The sequence below is a fragment of the Macaca thibetana genome, chromosome 9 (genome assembly GCF_024542745.1).
Source record: "Macaca thibetana thibetana isolate TM-01 chromosome 9, ASM2454274v1, whole genome shotgun sequence".
NCBI lineage: Eukaryota > Metazoa > Chordata > Mammalia > Primates > Cercopithecidae > Macaca > Macaca thibetana.
In genome coordinates, this window is record NC_065586.1 from 11601506 (window position 1) to 11608082 (window position 6577).

The following is a 6577-nucleotide window of genomic DNA, read 5'->3' on the forward strand; positions in this document are numbered from 1 at the left end:
CTCAAAAATCAAAAACAAGCAAACAAACAAAACAAAGAGTTAAAGAGTCCCTTGAGTCCATGGAAGAGCACGGGGAGGTGTGAGTGGCCCCTGCACGGGCACAACGCTTTTCAAGCACCCTGACATCTAAAGTGGCTGACTCGGGGACAGGGGTTCCCTTGCCACCCCTACCAGAGAGCTCCCCTCAGGGTGGGGACGGGATGGGGAGAAGCACGGTAGGGTATTTCTTTGGGAGTCAACCAACAACTATGCACAACCTTTGAAAAGCGTTATTTCAAAACTCAGCCCCCTCTACATTGTGGCGTACTGCGGCAAAACACAGCCTCCCTGTCCTGATTTGGACTCTCCACTTTCCAAGGAAGGCTCTCGGCCTACTCCTGTGTGTGGCTGGGTCGGCGCCAGCCTTTCTGGGCACCAGGCCTCTGCTTCTGGAGGCTTATCGCGGATTCCCAAATTGGAAATGGGAGCAGAGACAGCCAAGGAAGAATCTGCTGAACAGACCTGGGGCTGTCACGCTCTGGGAGCCAGAAGGAAGGCTAGGAGGAAAGAGAGCCGCTATTTGGCAACCCCACTCCTGTCTGCCAGAGATGGAAGGAATTCCTCACCTGACTCGCCACCGCAGGTGCTCCTGTAACAAGCCATGGCTCCTCCACCTGCTGCCCTGGGAGCCACCTGGCTCTGCGCATGTGGTATGTGTGCGGCTCGGGGCTCGGGGCTCGGGGCTCGGGGCTCAGGGCTTTCAGGGAGGGCACGTGCCATGGGGGCTGGGGGAGGGGATACCACTGTATTCCACCCCTCCATCTCCGGCTTAAATTATACCTGTTTTATTTTAAACAACAGAATTCCTGCATTGGAATAAGGCTTTGTCTGAGAGGTGGTCGCAGAAACAGAAATGTGCAGAATCTCCACTTTCAGAGGCAGCTGCCTGACACAGACATACCCCGGCAGTTCCAGCCCTGCCAGACACAGACATATCCCGGCAAGTCCAGCCCTGTGCGGCCAGTAGGAGACGCTCCTTCCGGCATGCGCATATGGTCACATCTCACTTTATTTTTATTTTGTATTTTTTAGAGACAGGGTCTTGCTCTGTCACCCAGGCTGGAGTGCAGTGGCGCGATCTCGGCTCACTACAACTTCTGCCTCCCTGGTTCAAGCGATTCTCCTGCCTCAGCCGCCCGAGTAGCTGGGATCACAAGCACCTGCCACCAGGCCTGGGTAATTTTTGTATTTTTAGTAGAGATGTTGGCCAGGCTGGTCTCGAGCTCCTGATCTCAGGTGATCCACCTGCCTCGGCCTCGCAAAGTGCTGGGATTACAGGCGTGAGCCACTGTGCCCAGCCAAAACAACAGAAATTAATTTTCTTGCAGTTCTCAAGGCCAGAGGCGTGGAATTAAGATGTGGGCAGGGCCGGCCCCTTCTGGGGGCTCTGAGGAGGCTCCATCCCGTGCCTCTATCCTGGCTTCTGGCGGCCACTGGCGATCTTCCTCATTCCAGTTTCAGCCTCCCTCTTCACCTGGCCTTCTCTGTGTCTCCTCTTCTCTTCTGTGTCTTATATGGACAGTTGTCATTTAGTTTAGGGCCCACTCAGTTCACCCAGAATGTTCTCATCTCGAGATCCTAAAAGTGATTACATCTGCAAAGACACTTGTTCCCAATCCGGGACCATTCACAGGTGCTGGTGGACAGATCTTTCAGGAAGGGGCGCCACTGAACCCGGGTGTCCCAGTCTGTTCAGGCTGCTGTCACAAAATGCCACAGACTAGGGGGCTTAAGTGACAGACATTTATCTTTTCACAGTTCTGGAAGCGAAAAGTCCACCATCAAGGTGCTGGCAGACTTGGTTTCTTCTTTGTCTTGTGGGTTGTCACCCTCTCCCTGTGTCCTCGTGTGGCCTTTCCTCTGTGGGCTCTGTGGGTGTGTGCCCCTGCTGTCTCTGTCTGCTCGAATTCTCTCTCTCTCTCTCTCTCTTTTCTAAGAGACGGGGTCTCGCTCTGTCACCCAGACAGAAGTGCAGTGACATGGTCATGGCTCACTGCAGGTTCACTCTGATCACAAGTGATCCTCCCACCTCAGCCTCCTGAGTAGCTGGGACTATAGGTGCACGCCACCATGCTCCTGCTGATTTTTTAATTATTTGTAGAGATGGAGTCTTGCCATGTTGCCCAGGCTGGTAGGCAGCACACATAGAATTTGCTGATGCATTGGAGGCAGGGTGTGAGGGAGAGGAGTCAAGTTCAAGGCCAAGGTTTTGGACCTGAACAACCAGAAGGGTGAAGGGTACATTCACTGAGAAAAGGAAGGCTGGGAGCACAGGAGGTGTCACTGGTGGGGAGATGAGGAGTCTGGTCTTGGCCGTGGTCAGCTCCCGATGTCAAGTTGACCATCCGCATGGACCGGCTGGAGTGGCAACTGAGCCCTGGGTAGAGGCTGGCTGGAGGCGTTTTTTGGGGAGTGACCTGTGTGTGGATGGTGTTCTAGGCATAAAAGGACTCTCAAGCATTAGGCTCTGGGGATAGTCCTAAGATACAGGGAGGAGAGAAATTAGCAAGTGATTCTCCTGCCTCAGCCTCCCAAAGTGCTGGGACTACCCATGTGAGCCACTGTACCCAGCAAACATTTCCTCTTCTTATAAGGACACCAGTCATATCGAACAAGGGTCCAGCCTAACGATCTCAGTATAACTTGATTACCTCTGTAAAGACCCTACCTCCAAATGAAGTCACATTCTGAGGTGCTAGGGGGTTAGGACCTCAATCTATGAATTTAGGTGGGAGCCAGTTCAGGCCATAACAATGAATGAAGGTTATTTTCAAGCACAGCCTTTGCTAAAGAAGAGAAGAAACACACATTTATCCTCTAGTGATTCATATCCCATCCTGGCGTTCCTTCCCACCTTGAAGGGCCTGGGTGCGAAGTGGCACTCTGTACCAAGGGCTACCATGCACCAGTCACTGTTCAGCACTTTGCATATATTCACCAACATCAGTCTTTCCTCCCCTCTTACATGTCACCTCTCTTCAGTGTGTTTGAGAAAGGGCGACAGGTTTTCCCACAACTGTTCCCAAGGTCCCTATCTTACGACTCCTCCTCACACTAGCTGTTCCTCCTGCTCTGCCAGGGCCACTCTTTGCTTTGCTGTTGACCATGATCCAGAGAAACCCTGGACTGAAGTCCCCTTAGTACCACATGCCTGCTTTTTTACAAGGCTTTGCAGAGGGGGAGGTGGATATAGGGCAGACCACACCTGTCTTTGTGGCCCCATCCATGACTCCGCTCTGTAAAATCATCACCTTGTTAAACAAGTTCTGTCTGTTGGGGTAATTTTGGTGACAAGTAAGAGCAAATCGAAGTCAAAGTGGCTTCAATAATAAGAGGAATGTATTGGCTGACATAAATGAAAAGCCTGCAGATGGAGTGGGCTTTAGGCAAGGGTTGATCCAGCTGTTCAACAATGCCACTTGGAACTCACTTTTCTTTTTTTTTTTTTTTGAGACGGAGTCTCGCTCTGTTGCCCAGGCTGGAGTGCAGTGGCCAGATCTCAGCTCACTGCAAGCTCCGCCTCCCGGGTTCACGCCATTCTCCTGCCTCAGCCTCCCGAGTAGCTGGGACTACAGGCGCCCGCCACCTTGCCCGGCTAGTTTTTTGTACTTTTTAGTAGAGACGGGGTTTCACCATATTAACCAGGATGGTCTCGATCTCCTGACCTCGTGATCCGCCCATCTCAGCCTCCCAAAGTGCTGGGATTACAGGCTTGAGCCACCGCGCCCGGCCTCACTTTTCTTTTCTAATGTGAAAATGTCTTTAATCTTCACATTTAAAAAAGTATTATTTACTGATGAAAAACTATTTTTTTCATCAACTATAAATCTTTGCTCCATTTGCTTTTTTAAAAAAAATTAATTTTTTTTTGGCCGGGCACGGTGGCTCACGCCTGTAATTCCAGCACTTTGGGAGGCCGAGGCAGGTGGATCACCTGAGGTCAGGAGTTCAAGACCAGCCTGGCCAAGATGGTGAAACCCCGTCTCTACTAAAAATACAAAAAAATTAGCCGGGTGTGGTGGCACGTGCCTGTAATCCCAGCTACTCCGGAGGCTGAGGCGGAGAATTGCTTAAACCTGGAGGGGCGGAGGTTGCAGTGAGCCGAGATCGCGCCACTGCACTCCAGCCTGGGCAACAGAGTGAGGCTCCATTTAAAAAAAAAAAAAAATTAATTTTTGTGGGTACATTATAGGTATATATATTTCTGGGGCACATGAGGTTTTGTTTGTTTGTTTGAGACAGTCTCGCTGTGTCACCCGGCTGGAGTGCAGTGGCAGATCTCTGCTCACTGCAACCTCCACCTCCCGGATTGAAGCCATTCTCCCACCTCAGCCTCCCGAGTAGCTGAGATTACAGGCAACCACTATCATGCCCGGCTAATTTTTGTATTTTTGTAGAGACGTGGTTTGGCCATATTGGCCAGGCTGGTCTTGAACTCCTGACCTCAGGCGATCCGCCTGTGTCGGCCTCCCAGAGTGCTGGGACTACAGCGGTGAGCCGCTGCGCCAGGCCGACATGAGTTGCTTTTGATACAGGGATGCAATGCGTAATAATCACATCATGGATAGTGGGATAGGAACTCACCTTTCTTTCCATCTCTTGTCTCTGTTTTCCTGGTATTGGTTTCCTTCAAATGCTCTCTCCCGTCTTTGGTTACAAGATGGCCGCTGGCGTCTTCTTGATTAAGCCAGAAGAATAATAGCCTTCTCCCATCTGGGTCAGCAGTTCTCAGCATGCCTCTGATTGGACCATCTTTGGTCACATGTTCATTTCTGAACCAATCAGTGTGGCTGTGGATAAGGTGGGACCACCCCAATGGCTCAGAAAAACAAGGACCCGTTTCCGGAGTGGGAGAGTGGCGGCAGAACCTCCGCCCCACCCAGAACCACGTGACTGCTTAAAGACTTGGGCCACGAAGGCAGCTTGACACAGATGTCGGGAGCTCAGCTTTGTCATTCACGACAGGAGTTACTAGATTTCGCTGGGGGGGTGGAGCAAACAAAGTCTAATGACAACATGAAAGGAAAATTGTATGTATGTAAAATATGCCTTGTCCAGTGATCCAGGGGAAGATTCTTTAAGGAATACCCTTGTTGTAGCCAGAATTATGGCCCCCGCCAAGGAAATTCCACGCCCTAATTTCTGGGACTGTCCATATGCTATGGTGCCCCTGAACATGTTACTTTAATGGGGCAAAAGGGACTTTGCAGATGTCACCAGTTGAACTTCAAATAGGGAGATTATGCTGGATTATCCGGGCGGGCCCGGTATGTTATGTTAATGTTATGTTGTTGTGTTATACTGGCCCACCCAGATAAGGCAGAGGCAGAAGAGGAAATCAGAGAAATTCAAAGCACAAGAAGGCCTGGATGTGCCTCTGCTAGCTTTAGAATGGAAGAGTCCACACGAGAAGGAACACAGGTGGCCTCTCGGTGCGGAGACTGGCCCTACTTAGGCTGACAGCAAACCAAGATGGGGGCTTCACTTCCACAGTTGCACAGAATTGAATTCTGCCAAGAATTGCAATGAGCCTGGAAGTAGCTTCTCCCCATAGCCTTCAGATTAAAGCCCAGCACAGTCAACACCTTGATTTCAGCCTGGGAGACCCTCAGCCACCCATCCAGCCCAGCTGTGTGGACTTCTGACCTACAGAGTTATAAATGAGTGTTGTTTGAAGCCACTAAACCTGTGGTAATTCGTTACAGAGCCAGAGGAAATGAACATGCCTCCCTGGGCTGCAGTTCTGGCTTGTCGCCTACTGGCAGGGGCCCTTTCTACAAGAGGACCCTCTTCTCACAGATTCCAGCGTATGACCTTTCTGCCCTGCTTGGTAAAACCCTCCCCACTCCGCCAATGCACAATGGTCTTCTGGGTTCAGCATCCCCCAATCTAGTATAATTTCCTCAAATAAGAGTTACTCTATTTTTAATAATACCCCAGGCTCCAGCAAGACATTCCAAGCCAGAACAGTCCAGAGTGGCCATAGGCCACTTGGTCCTGTACCCTTTGGGATCTTTCCATGAGTGTGGACCCCCAACACACTTCATTATTCTTACAGTTGTCTCCTATGCCCACTCCAGCCAGGCTCTGCCCTCACCTGCTCACCTGCACGTCATTTAAACTGCAACCTCCTGGTTGCAGAACCAATGGTCAGTTCTCAGTCTTCATCTTACTTGGCCTGTCCGCAGCGTTTCACCCAATAGATCCTTGAAACACTTTCTTTTTTTTTTTTTGAAACAGAGTCTCACTCTGTCACCCAGGCTGGAGTGCAATGGCACAATCTCGGCTCACTGCAACCTCCGCCTCTTGGGTTCAAGCAATTTTCTTGCCTCAGCCTCCCAAGTAGCTGGGATTACAGGCGCATGCCAGCATGCCCAGGTAATTTTTGTATTCTTAGTAGAGACGGGGTTTCACCATATTGGCCAGGCTGGTCTCCAACTTCTGACCTCAAGTGATCTGCCCTCCTCGGCCTCCCAAAGTGCTGGGATTACAGGCATGAGCCACCGCGCTCAGCCTGAAATAATTTCTACAGTTGACT